The sequence below is a fragment of the Hemicordylus capensis genome, chromosome 5 (assembly GCF_027244095.1).
Source record: "Hemicordylus capensis ecotype Gifberg chromosome 5, rHemCap1.1.pri, whole genome shotgun sequence".
Lineage (NCBI taxonomy): Eukaryota > Metazoa > Chordata > Lepidosauria > Squamata > Cordylidae > Hemicordylus > Hemicordylus capensis.
Genome location: NC_069661.1, coordinates 90,880,267 through 90,894,834, shown reverse-complemented (window position 1 = coordinate 90,894,834; position 14,568 = coordinate 90,880,267). Strand labels below are relative to the sequence as shown.

The 14,568-nt window shown below is 45.6% G+C and overlaps 1 long non-coding RNA gene across 2 annotated transcripts; it reads right to left on the bottom strand.

Moving 5' to 3' along the window:
• Positions 1-3,872: 3,872 nt before the first annotated feature.
• On the bottom strand, positions 3,873-10,168 carry LOC128328491 (uncharacterized). Of its 2 annotated transcripts, XR_008309249.1 has the most exons (4): positions 10,035-10,149; positions 7,149-7,220; positions 5,461-5,587; positions 3,873-4,257 (listed from the first exon to the last, which is right to left on the bottom strand). It is a non-coding gene; the product is annotated as an uncharacterized LOC128328491 (long non-coding RNA). The 2 variants fall into 2 exon arrangements; XR_008309248.1 differs by lacking the exon at positions 7,149-7,220 and having other exon boundaries at positions 10,035-10,168.
• Positions 10,169-14,568: the final 4,400 nt, after the last annotated feature.

The following is a 14,568-nucleotide window of genomic DNA, read 5'->3' as shown; positions in this document are numbered from 1 at the left end:
TGATTTGTTGCCAGCGTTCCTTCATTCATTAGCCCTTCTGACTTAATAAATGGCTCCTTTCATTAGAAGTCATTCTCTCTCTTGTATCGTCTGTATTCCAAAGCTTTGTGTGGCCTGATTTTAACCTGGGCGTCTTTGAATTGTGCTGCAGTTTGCTGCTGTGACTTGAGTGGTTTGGATCAGAGCTAATAAAAGGATAATAGAGATGCAAGAATAACCTCATTTTGGAGGCCTTTAGGTGAAGAAAATAATAAGAAGCACCATACACTTCCTTGCAGCATTACGCTAAGCTGGTAACTCCCTTGCTTATTCTTTCCCTTGAACAGAAGCTGACTATGAGTACACCATGTCAGATTCCTCCTCTTAGGCTTTAGTGGCTAAAGAGCAACACGTGGGGATAAAACTCTCTAATCTGGCTGTAATCCTTCCAAGCCTTGTGATGTCTCAATAGGGTATTAGCAATGTATGAATTAGAACATTTTAAAGGGCTGGCTATGTTCTATAGAAGAAGGAGGCTCATGTTCTATTGGCTGTGACAAGAGTTCAGCTGGCTGGTGATTTTTTTCCTAGGGATCGGATGTGATGTACCTGGTCCCAGCAAGCCATACACATTCTCCATTGAGCATGCACTGCTCATGTGCTGATCAATATGCACTCCTCTGCAGCATGTGGGGATTGATGGACTTGATGGTAGATAAGGAAATGAGGTTGAGCTGAGCTTCAGTGTTGATCTGTGCCACACTGTATTTACCTTTTTAAGCAAAGCCTTCTCCACACTAGTTTAGTTTAGTTTGCTACTAAATGACACACGAACTTACTGGAGTTAGACTTTTCATGCTATGACACAGAGGCTTTAATACACATTACTGTACTCTTTAGCAATCCTTAGATTGCTGTGTGGTGGGAGAGGAGAGCTGGTCTTGTGGTAGCCAGCATGACTTGTCCCCATAGCTAAGCAGGGTCTGCCCTGGTTGCATCTGAATGGGAGACTTGATGTGTGAGCACTGCAAGATATTCCCCTCAGGGGATGAAGCCGCTCTGGGATGAGCAGAAGGTTTCAAGTTCCCTCCCTGGCTTCTCCAAGATAGGGCTGAGAGAGATTCCTGCCTGCAACCTTGGAGAAGCCGCTGCCAGTCTGTGAAGACAATACTGAGCTAGATAGACCAATGGTCTGACTCAGTATATGGCAGCTTTCTATGTTCCTATGTGGGAAGAGAGAGATTTCCCATGGTAGCCAGAAACTTGCCTATATCTACTAGTATGTATAATGTCTATGCGATGCTTAACTGTTTTAGGTTTAAATGTCCAAGAAATTGGATTCTTTCATTTCTGTAATGTGCTCCATTGTCATATGGTTCCCATTTTAAGAAAGCCTTTATCTCTAAGTTTCCCAGTTCCCTTGTTTCAAAGCAGTGAGGGCCAACCCAGAGCTCCGTGAGGTTCTGATGTGAAATCAGGACTTCTGGAATATGAGCTGTCCAGTTCTCTTTACTGCTTCTACATGCTAAATACACACATCCTTATTGTTCATGTGCAGAACCCACTGTCACTGAAGAAAATGGGGTTTCTCCAACTTGCTCTGAGCCGTAGGTGTGCAACAGAGTCCCTCATTTACGGATAGATCCACTAGTTTGGGGCAACACTTCTTCCTTAAATATTTCCCTGTGAGCCTTAAGATCACTTCAGGTGGCCCACTATCTGAGATTTTGGCTGGTGCCTACTAGATGTAGGGCTTCCCCAGCTGTAGCCTTCTCCTCACGGAACTTCTCACCCTGAGATTCTTCTCTGGCCTGTTAAGTTAAATGCAGACTGCTCCCTAATGGCAGCTTTATTACTTTTCCTAGCATCCTTGTAGAATTGCTCTGCAGTTCTGAAGATAAAGGCCCCCAAAACTCATGGATGGATGGATCTATTGTCTGTGGGAGGGGGCTGCTCTATATTGGGATATGGTGCAGGTAAAAGGGGAGTTGTTCTTTGACCCAAATTCTGCTCATTTGCCTCAGATGATACCATTTGACACCTTTGGGGCCAAGAGCTGCTTATGTGGGATTTTGGGTGGAAAAACTGCTCAGGGGGCAAGGGTTAACCCCCTTTTCACCTGGGCCATGGTCTGATCTAGCTCATCCCAAGGTGGCTATTTTATGGGGCAAAAAGCCCCCAAGATAGATGAAGATGCTCTACACACGATTGGTATATAGAGCTTGTGGGGCTTGTGTGGGGAGAGTGGGCTTGACCCACTCTCCCCGCACACAAGCAAATGTCAAGCCCTGGGCAGCTGGATTGGTTGCCCACACGGATCCATCATGGAGCAGGTAGGGGTGGAAGGGAGCGGGGGCTGCCTGGCCCCCGGAAATTCCAGGATGCCCCACGTGAGTGCGTGAGGCAACCTGGTGAGACCCCCAAGGCTGGGAGGCTTGTTGTAGCCTCCCAGTTGGGGGTCTATGCATGTGTCACCGCGGTGGCATACGGTCAGTAAGACGTAGTTAGCAGAGCGCTCACTCTGCTAACCTCATTTTAGGGGAGGGGTTCATAGGTGGGCTAGCTGCCATTGAACCACCATGGGGGGAAACTGGGCTGGGTTCCTTTAGCCTGGTTTCTCTCCATCATGAGAATTGCCTCAAAGATGTGTTTACCATTGTGTCTAGTTTAACCCTTAGTTTGCATTTGATGATGTTCCTGTCTGTGATTCTGGTTTATTATTATGCATTGACCTCACTAGGCCCTGAAACTACCAAGTCCCATTTGGAAACTGCCATGATAAACTGTGCTTTTGTAGCAATGAAGGTTTTCTTTCTCTCCTCCATTTCTAATCCCCTCATTTCTAAGTGCAAGTAATTAATTATAAGTTTGAAAGGTTTGCAAACAGCCACACACAATTAGCATATCAAACTCTGAATTAAATTTTGAATTTTGCAAATGTGTATCTGTTAACTCCCTTTCATCTTTTGGAAAGTTTGTTAGCATTAATTAAAATGATGCAAAATGCGCACAAGATATAGCAATAAAGAGGAATTAACAGTCACCTTTCATTTAATTGGCTTTACCTTCGCATTTAGCAGGGTAATAGGGTATAATTGTCATCTACAGTCACTGCAGCCTATTTCTGCATACTAATATGCTTATTTCTGAATTTGGCAGCTTTTCAGAAGTGAGCAAAACAGAAGCAAGCAGAGAAGCATTTTAAAGACATCTAAGTGTGGCATTTAAGATATAATGAGGATTTCAGAATGGCCTGAAGACGCATAATACACAGAACAAGTCTTTATAGTGTTTGTAGGTGCAACAGAGCTGGTCTTCTGAACTAGGGAAAGAATAAGAGATAATTAAAAGGAAGGCAATTAACTAACTTTTAGGTTGTGTTTTCTTATCCATGTTTAGATAACTTTAATCTCTTGTGCCAATCAGGCTGGATAATTGCGGAATTATTCAACCCCCTATAGTCTAAAGCAGAATTCTGAAAGAGTTGGCAACAACGATGGTGATTTTAATTTCTAATGGGCATCTTTCTATCAATCTTTATTACGGTCATAGACCAGCATAATGTATTAGGGGTGATTATATAATACATATTAAAAGTAAAAGTAGATATTAAAAGCCTAGGGGTGCACAATGGAAAACTATGATAAAAGACTATAAGAATCAGAAGTAGCAGTAAAATTTAAAATAAAAACGGCATCTGTCTAAGACAGAACAAAACCGCAAACTAAATGACCCTGAATGACCAAGATCTAAGAACTGCAGTTAACAATACAAATATTTGTAAAGGCATCATAAAAACATCATTAAAAAAGAAAGGCATAAAAGAGAGATGCAAGAATGCATTAAAAAGTCATCTGAAAAACATGGAGGCATATAAAATCATAAAAGGATGGGTAAAAATATTTTTAAAAGGCATCATAAAAACATCATTTTAAAAAAGGCATACGTATTAAGTATAACAGTCGCCAGTCAATCGAAGAAGCCTCCAGCTTCTCCCATAATTTAACTCAGGAGATACAGTCAAAAGCTTTAAAGTTGATGAAGCCTGCATAAAGGGAGGCTGTGTTGCAGCAAGAGTATTTTTCAATAAGGTGCTGGAGTAGTAGGCACTGACCCATTGTAGATCGACCTTCCCTGAAGCCAGCCTGTTCCTCCACCAGCAGATTTTCCTTCTCCAGCCAGTCCCATAGTTTCCAATGCAGATGTCTCACATAGAGCTTGCTATTTGTGTTGAGCAGGCTAATGGGCCTGTAATTGGCTGGATTGTTCTTTCTGCCCCTTTTGAAAATGGCAACAATAATTGCTTGGGGGTTCTGCAGGATTGGGGTAGCAGCAATCTTGGTGCCTACCTTAAAGGGTTGCATGGATATCACCTATTACATTCTTAGGGCTGAGCTCTGTGTTACAATAAACACAGGGTCCACCTGCATTGCTGCTAGGGGTGGTGGTGGACAAATCTGAGCAACCTCCCTTCCCATGGAAACACTCTGGGGCTATTCTCACCTAGCCCGATTTTCATAGAGCCTAGCCCAATTTTTGCTGATCGTGTAAACTGCTTACAAGCAGCTAGCCTGCTTTTGTAGCCCTCCCCAAAGCCCGGGTTTGCGGAGTGAGTGCTCTGCAAACCCAGGCTTCCCGATCATGAGTAGCTGCGCCGCGGCTCCGTGCTGTGGCTACTCATGAGTAGACCCCCGGAAGGGAGGTGAAAAGCCACCTCCCAGCTCCGGAGGTCTCCCCAGTATGCCCTGCGCGCTTGCATAGGGCATACTGGAGCTTCTGGGGGCCGCACAGCCCCCGAGCTCCCCAGCCCCCACCAGCTCCATCACGGAGCTGGCAATCGTGTGGGCGGCTGATCAGGCCGCCCAGGGCTGCTTCCCTGCTTGTGTGTGGGGAAAGCGGGCTTAGCCCACTGTCCCTGTGTACTCTCAAGAACCGAGTCTCACTGATTGTGAGACCCGGCTCATTATGTCATCTGAAAATATATTCTTCAGGGCTGCACAACCCTCAGGGACCTTTTTAAAGCACTTCTGGAGGAAGGGGACATTGTTAAAACCATCACCCCCCTCTTCCCCTTGCTCCATATACAGTGGACCTAAGTTAGATGTGCTCTTCAGAAGCACACTGGTACTTCTCCTGCAGTACTGGAGCATTGTTAGTCTGAAAGTTGGTCATTGTTTTCCATGGAGGAGAGAGGAGTCAGTAGCTCCCTTGGAGCCAGTTTTCTCAAGAAATTATCATAGATTTCTTGGAGCCCCCCCCCCCCCCCCCGCATTGTTCCCAAGTGCATTGGGATTGAGATGTATATTGTTTGGATAAATAATGTGTCTCCTGTACCTGCAGAATTTTTCACTGTTTTGAGTTCTGCCTCCTTACTATGTACTGAAAATGGTGACACAGCCCTGTGTCAAATTCCCCCCTTCTGTAATGCCCGCTTCAACATTACTTTTGTGCATTGTGTCATTATCCGGAGTGTTCGCTCACCTCCACTAGCAGTAGCCAGTGCTGTGGGATGGTGAAACACATACTGTAGAGCTGGTTTGGATGGTAGCATTTGGGTCATGTGTAGAGCTGCTGTTTGAATGAACCCAGGCTGCCAATCATGGAAGGGCTGCATGAGGGAGATAAAGGGAAATAAATGCAAATGCTGGCTGGGGATATGCTACGGAGGGCTCGCACGGGCCCTACAGTAATCAAGCCATGCCCCTTTTACACATGACATCACGCGCACGGGGTATCACAGGAGCACGCAGTGCATGCATGGCTGGGCCACCAGGGATGGGGCGGAACGCAGCCCTCCGTTCCCTAGCTCCGCCACTGATTAGGATGCAGGTAAAAAACTCCTTGTTATGGAGGGGGCATGGAAAGTTCAATACGAGGCTGCTTTCAGCGGGAGCACTGTGTTTTTTGTCTTGTGCAGTTTTCCCATTAGCGTCCATAAACTCTTTACTTTTGTGGACTGTAGAGCTGCCAGTGTTAGTGGCCTTGGTGAGTTGGATTGAAACTGTGAGTCCCTGGTCTATGTCCCACCTGTGTTTTGGCTTGTTAGGAGAACTTTGTTCTCCATCTGGAAAAATGGGAATAATGTCTTGCCTCACAGCATCGACAGGAAAGATTCAAAATCACTTTGCAAAGTCAAATAGTAAATAATGGATAACTAAGAGTAGTCACTTCAGGGTAGGGCTTGTGGGGGCGCATATTGGACCTCCCTGAGACCTGTGATGTAACCCATGCTTTGCATTCGCACAGGAACCTTCCTTATACATGGGTCCATCTAACTCAGTATTATCTACTATGCTGACTGGCAGCATCTCTCTAATATTTCAGGCAGGGTCCTTCCCAGTTCTACTTTGGAGATAATGGGGATTGAACCTGGGGCCTTCTGCATGCAATGCAGGTGCTCTACCACTGACCTAAATTTAATCCCTGGCTTCATTCCTCAGTTCAAGGAAATCAGGTGGTAAGGCTGGGAATAGGGTTGCCTATTCTGACTGAAATCTGACTGAATCTATTCCTGGAGATTCGCTGCCCCCCCCCCCCCCCGCGAACAAACAAACAACCTTTCATAATATTAAGCCATTACATCTTCTGGATTGCTTGACCTGGAAACTGATGCTGATTCCTGCAGAGTCCAGGCCAATTCTGGAGGGCTGGCCATTTTAGCCAGAAAGATTTCTGTCTGAGATTCTACCTCCTATTGAAGTAGACTGTGGTGGCCAACCATTTTGGCAAGTGTGTCACAAATCAAGTCCAAAGTATGAGATAGCAACACTTTAGCACATATGCAACCTCCCTTGTCTTGGTATGAGTTTGCCTCCAGCCTACTGAACTAGGGAGTGGCCTGCAACATGGAAGTCATGACTCTGTGTGGATCATCCTACTTATGGCCAGTGTGACTCAAATTCCTTTTGCCTAGATATGATAGTTTCCCATATAAATATTCTAGGGGTTTTTGTTTGTTTCTAAACTGCAGAATCCTGAACTACGTGAAGCTTTGGTATGGTGATGCATGGAATCTCTTGCTTTCTTAAGCAGCTCTTGTTACCACACATTTACAGCTATTAGGGCTGGTGTGGTGTAGTGGTTGGACTGAAACTAGAGAGACTTGAATTCAAATCTCTACTTGAGCCATGAAGCTCAGGGGTGACTTTGGGCCAGTCACTCTCTCTTACCTTAATTTACCTCACAGGATTGTTGTGAGGATAAAGAGGGGTAACTTCATCCATGTATGCCACCTTGAGCTCCTTGATATAAACATGATGAATGAATGCATATTAGAGCTATCAAAACTCTTTTTGGGTCAAACTTTAGGAACATTTGAAGAGTATTTTTTTCAGTGTTTCCCCCCCTTTAAACATCATATATTAAGGTATTTGTAGAAAAATGTCTAAATAATATTTAATGGTACATATAATAAACATATTGAACATATAAATATAACATTCTAGTAATATATTCCTAACCATCACAAGGCAGGTAGCATCTCTTTTTCCTTCTGCTCATCCCAATTAAAAAGGGGGGAAATGTAGCAAAGCATATTCTACAGGGTTCTGTTTGTAAACTTCCAGTGAAGGAACAAATGGCTACAAAAGTGATTTTGCACCTCTGTAAATTAATGTTGACACTGACTATTTATTAAAGAAGATTGCCTGTTCATCTGGATGCCAAAATTATTATTTTCTGACACCTTTAGCAATAAAGCCACACCACTTTCAAAATAAATATTAACAGGACACTTGTCCAAATTGCATTTAATGACAGCAACGTCTGTTGCGGGGTTCAGTTCTGTTGTGAATACCTTGCACATTTTGTTAGAACCTTTCCCAGTATGTGACTCCAGAAGCTTTATTTAGGAATAATTCAATATCGGAGGCATTTTGAATGATGAATGGCATGTAATGCGTATAATTACCTACAAACCTGCCTGTGGTTACACAGAGTTCTTGATTTCCGCTGTGCTATGTGCCTTCTTATCTTCTGAAGAGCATCTTGTTGTGATCATTAAAGATGTCAAGAAATGTGCTGTTATAGATAAACTATAGTTGCGTGCATGAATGTTGTTTGTCACACACCAAAGTTAAGTAGGATGGAAACAGCACTACAAAATACAGACTAAGTGGTACTTCATTCATAATGGCACTGGAGTGGTTGCAGCTGAAAAAGGCTTCTGCATAGTGAGGGCTCTACTCTGTTATTATAAAGGCCTCATGAGAGATATCAGTCCTACTGAGTAGAAAAATAACCCTAGTAGCTGTAAAGAAGTGTAGTCCCCAGTGGGGAGTCTTTAGTGTACACACACACACACACACACACACACACACACACACACACACAGACTCTGCACTGGGGACTACTAAGATATATATATGAGCCTGGAAGCCCAGGTCTGGTGAGTCACTCATGCCCTCCACCATGCTGCTCACAGTTACTGTGACATTTCTCTGAAGATGCAAAAACCATAACTGTGATGGAAGATGTTTCCACAGACATCACCCTAAGCTGCCAATCACGGTTATAGTGTTTGCCTCTTCAGACACACACCCAGGGGCAGAGCCACCATTGGGCGAATGGGTTCATAGAACTCGGGCCACCCCCCAGGGGCTGTGCCTTGCAGCCCCAGATGCCCCCCGCATCTGACGTCAGATGCAGGGGGTATTCCCAAACAGGGATGCATGGCCCTGTTTGGGACCGAAAGTGGCCCGTGCTGTATTGGCAACGTGGCTGGAGTGACTCTCCCTGCCTTTTAAAGGCAGGGAGAGCCGCTCCTGGCCTTGTTGCCAACACAGCGGGGCTGATCTCCCTTCCAAATGGAGCCACGCGGCCCCGTTTGGGAGGGAGACCACACCCCTGTGTCTGATGTCAGATGTGGGTGGGTGTGGCTAGCCGGCCCCCCTACATCTGTACTACATTACTGAAAGTAATGTAGTACAGAAATTAACCAGAACACTGTTAATGTAAATAATAGAGAGACAGCATCAATACAGCTTTGGTTAGAAAGTCTTGTGAATTGGCAAAGTCATGGTTGACACCTGGTTTTCTCAGGGAGAATTTGATCATGTCATCTCATTAATTGCTCTTCTTCCCAGTGTCCAGGGCACAATTGGGTGACCACATTCAGCTCTGCTTTAAAAATGAGCCTTATACTTTGGCTTCCCTAGAGGTTGTACAAACTTGAAACATTGAGAGTCCATAGGCCTTTTCTCATGGAACTTGAGAACATTTTGTGCTCACAGATATAAATTAAAAAAAAAAAAATTATATGCGAGTACAACAGCATGGAAATATTACAGGATGATTTAGTCATCCTATATGTTTCCTGCAGCTGAAATTTTGATAGGATGTGACAAATCTGTTCACTGAGCCTTCTGGAAAATGCTAACGTTTCCGTGTAACATTACTACACTGAAGCACTCATGTGACTGCTCTTAGAAAGGCCATCCATAATTCTGTGGATTATTTCACTTAGAATTCTGCCATTTTGAAACAGGAACCCATTTTGAAATAGGAACTTCAGTTTGCCAGGCTTTAAAATAGGGAGAGAAGCTCTATCCCTCTGGCTGCAAAGGCCCCTGGGAGCCCTCAGCACAGAGCTTTGCCCCAGGCAGGGCATAGCTATAAGGGGTGGGGGGAGTGGGTGACAAATGACCCTGAGCCCATGAGGAAGGGGGGCCCATTGGCTGGGAAACCGCTTACTCCTTGCTGTCGCTTCCCACCTCCCTCACTCATTGGCTAGCTACTGGCTCCTAATCAGATGTGGGGTGTGTGTATGATTATTTGTGAAGGACTGAGAAAGAGAGCATGCTGAGAATGTTTTGTTTTTCACTATATCCGTATAGTTCTTCTGCAGCAAAAGTCATGGGGTGGGGTGGGGGGGGAGGAGGAGTAGGGGGCCCAGAGGCCCCTTTTCACTTCTTCTCCCAGGGCTCACTGTAACCTTGCTACGTCCCTGAATCAGTGGTGTAACAATCACTGAAGGGGGCCTGTGTGCAAGAACTGAACATGGGGCCCATCAGATAATTTCCCCATATGGATAAATGGGGATCAAAAAGGTTACTCACTTCTGAATGGCTGGGCAGAAAGCTAGAACTTCCAGGATAGGAGGTATAGAACACATGATGTTTGTAGTTTAGATAGGTTGCCTGCCAGCTACATCTCTCTCTCCCTCCACCCTGCTCATGGATGACACTTTGCCCCCACCTCTGCAGGTGGCAGTTATCACCTGTGGTTTCTCTATTATGATGCGCTTATTGTCTCCTTGGTGATGGCTGAAGCTCAAAGTTGAGGCTCTGTGGTGTGGAAGATGCAGGAGAAGTAGCAGCATCTCACAAGGGCAGCTTGGTTCTCCGCCTCCTCTCCCAAGAATAGCAAGAAGTAGCTTTCTGTTGTAGAACAGTATTTTATAATGGATGGAGGCAGTTTGAAACCAAGCAATCCAGCAAATGAGGCAAGTATTTCAGAATCTCTAAATGCCCAGTTCTTTCACTTCCTTTGCCTCTGTAAATAACCTTTACCAAGGCTTAATTCTAGAGACAATAGGGGAAAGGATACTACATTGCCTGGAGAAGTATCTTCACTTTAGAAATAGACCAACTTGAAGAGGAAATTACAGACTTGAATAGGACACTAACTGACAACAATAAGACAAGCTTTGTTTTTGCAATCACCTGGAAAAGCTGAAAAAAACATAGATTCTGCTAAGTTTAGGAAGATAAACTCATAACAACGATTGTGATGCAAGGTAAGGAATGATGCAAGTTAAGGAACGTAACTTGTACTGTTTCAGAAAAAGGGAAGTGAAAAACTTCAGATATTAATGTCACCAACACAGGGGTAAGTGCTCTATTGCTAAAGAAAATAGTCTTTTGGTTTCTTTCCTACAGAATGCGAGACAATATCATCACAATGTGCTTTATTAGCAGGAAATGGCTTGGCTTGAAATGCATGGTTTTCAATCAGTTTAAGAAAGCAACAACCTCATAACAAAATGCCTGATGATACACATGGTTTCAATATTGGTTTACTCATTGATTTTTAATTATTTTTTTAAAAAATTCTAAAACTGTTCAAAATTATCATAGCTGCTTTGTTTCATGGCAGAAAGTTACAAACTGTTTAACTCCCCAATCTGTCCATCTTTCACGCCTCATTTGGAGGGATGTGCTCCTTGTATTGCTATAAAAGGAGTAGTACCCCAACGTTTGCACCTCATGTTATAACTCCAGAATGGCTGGGCATAACTTTCTCAAAATTCTTATGAGAGTAGCACATGAGAGTAGAATTAAATGCGTGGAAGTTCAAGGACATCAGTCCGCCTGTCAATTTTTAATGAATATTTTAATGTTATTTTTTAAATAAATAAATAAAAAATCAACAGGTGGACTCATCTTGAATGCCTACACATTTAATGTTATAACCATGAAGGAACACCATGTGAAACTTCAGAACTTTCTGCCCATTTATTGATATTTTCAAGTTTCACATTGACCCCTATGGGAAATTATGATTTAAATAAAAAATTTGGCTATGCCTCCCGCCATAGTGCATTGCACACACTTGCTGAATTGTAGATCGACCCCCTGGTTCTGATGGTATGCTCAGCTCCTTTGCCCCAATGGCTTGGATGGCAGGGTGCAGCACTCTGGATGGCTTTATGAGTGCCATCCTGGCTGCTGTAAGGCACTGCAGACTTTTGCTGATGCCCTGCCAGTTGGGTAAGCCTGCATAATGGGACAATTAGAATGGTGCTGGCCAGCATGACCATCAGAGAGAACTCAAGGTCACTAGCCAACCCACACAGAGCATCTGTGCTCTCTTTGGGGCTGGCTGTATACCCCGCCCTCCCTTCTGCCCCACACTCTTGCCCCTCTTCCCTTCCCTCCCGTCCTACGCTCTTGCCCCCTCCCCTCCCTCCCCACTCTCTCTTGCCCCCTCCCCTCACTCTTCTCTCTTGCCCCCTCCCTTCCCACTCTCTCTTGCCCTCCCTCCCCCTCCCTCCCCTCTCTCTCACCCTCCTGCCCCAGTCTCTCCTGCCCTCCTCCCTCTCCCCCACCCCACTCTCTCTTGCCTTCCCTCCCCCACACCCTGCTCCTCTCTCCTGCCCTCCCGCTCTCCCCTCCCCCACTTTCTTACCCTCCTCTCCCCCACCCTCTCTTGCCCCCTCCCTCTTGCCCTCCCCTCCCCCCTGCCCCCTCCTTCTTGCCCTCCCCTCCCCGCCCCTCTCTCTTCCCTGCCCCACTCTCTCTTGCCCTCTCCCTCCCCTCCCCCTGCATTTTATTTTACATTACTTACTGGGTGGCGGCGGCTGCCACTTCTCCTCCCGGGTGGCGAACATGGAAGTCCCACCGCCCGATTCTCTCCCACCCCAGCCTCCTGCAGGTGTCTGGCCTCGGCTGCCGGTTCCGCCACCTCCTGGCTGTGAGACGCCTCCATGGCTGGGCCCAGTGCCTCTGTGGCCTGGCCCGCCACCGGGCCGAGTGCTGCCTTTGCGGCCGGGCCTGCCAGACCCGTTGCCACTGCTTGCTAGCCTCTGTGCCCGTCCTCTTTGAGGCCAGCTAGCTCTGCCCCACTCCCACCTTCTTGCCCAGGCTGCTGGGCCGAGTCCCGCTTCTGCGGCTGGTCCCGCCGCCGCCTTGCCCGGGCCCGCTGCCTCGCCCCCGTGGCCGGGCCGGGCCTGCGGCCGCTGTCGCCACCTGCAGCCTGACCCACTGCTGGCCAAATTCTCCTGGGTGCGCTGTGCCAGCCAATCAGGCCCCTCCGCAGCCCAGCCAATCAGCTGGGCTGGCGGGACGCATTTTCCCTGGCACACCTAGGAGAAATATATATATATAGATACACGAGATTGCTGCTGCTGCCCAGTCTCTCAACCAAGTAAAAGTTTTATGGTTGGGCCATAAACCCTTTGTTAGTCCTGGCCCCCTGATCAGTGCCCAACTTGTCTGACCCCTGATTCTGTCACTGACTTCATGCTGCTTCCCACCCATAATGCACTTTAAATCTCCCCCACCCTCCACTTTATATAGATTCAGCACAACCCATGTCAGAACCCAGGTTCTGCTCCTGTCACATTTAGTTCCGCCCTGATCATTTCAAAATGTTCACTACTCATTTTGACTGTGTCTTAGTTTCAATTTCATGCGTTGCTTCCAAATATAGCGTTTTGCAACTCCATTCTTTAGCTAATCGTTTTCCTCCTGCAGTTGCAATTACACTTTGATCTTCTCTCTGGACAGTTTTATTATGCTCTGTTGATCAAGTTCTCTTCTGAATTCATGCCTAGTTGATTTGCAGAGTGCCTTGGTGTTAATTTCTGTCCCTGGTCCCTGCATTGGAAAGATATTCTCTACCATGTTTAGCTTCCAGCTAAAGAGGATACCCATTTCAGCTCTCTGATAGCTTTAATTTCTTTGGGTAATATGTGAGATCAGCAGTTTACAAGCTTCTTACAAAAATATTAATTGCAACTGAAATTCCCAGTCTGCCATCAAGAAAGGTCTGACATAATAATCCATAATGCTCACGTGGCTTTAGAAAAAATAGCTTATGAATTCAAAAATGACCTACATGCAAAGGAAAAATCATTTCCTTGGGGAGCAGAGATATTTTGCCTTTGACACATACAATATGTATATTTCTTACAGCCATGAAAACTAGATTGAAAGGAGCATGGGACCTCTGTTTCTTTGACAGTCTTGCAGAAATGACAGGTGCAGCCTGTCTTGCAAGAGTGACAAAAGTTCCATCTGCAAAAAATCACTTTTGACTACAACTGTGAATGCCCTCCTTTGCATCTGGTTACCTTATGGTTTAAAAAAAAAAAAAAGAAGGAAAAAGGCTGCCATCTATTCATATTGGCTGATGTTCTGCACTGTAATGTGCAAGGTTCTGAACTGTCTGAGCTGCAGTAAGCACCTACCCCCCGCCCCACAAGTGGTCTTGCTACAATTTATTTTATTTATTTAATACATTTCTATACCGCCCAATACGCAAGTTCTCTGGGCAGTTTACAAAACAATAAAAACAGCCAATAAATGATTAAAACATTTCAACAATTAAAATTAAAAAGTTAAAACTATTAAAACACAATTAAAACAATTAAAACAGTATCTAATTAAAAGTCTGGGTGAACACATGCGTCCTTGACTGCCTTTTTAAAAGTTGTAAGAGATGGGGAGGCTCTTATTTCAGCAGGAAGTGTGTTTACTAACACTGTTACTGTTACATCATTTACTAACAATGTAAGCAGGGGCGTAATGATGGGGGGGCAGTCAGGGCACGTGCCCTGGGCGCCACTTGAGGAGGGGTGCCAAATACCACTGGTCACAGCACCCCCAGCCCCAAATTTTAGTTTTTTGCGCCCCGGGCACCACCGCGGCACCATGTTTGGGCTCAGGCGGCACACTGCTCTGCTGCTGCCTATTGGCTTGGCCGGGATGGACCTAGCACTCCCCCGCCCCCTCGCGCGTACACAGCGTGAGATCACGTGAGAGAATGTCTGCTGTGCTGAGTCGGCTGGCTTCGTTCTCTCTCTCCGCTAGGGATTCGGGCTGCACTTCATTGTCTCTTCAATAAAGCACGAGCATATCCAGCAAGGTG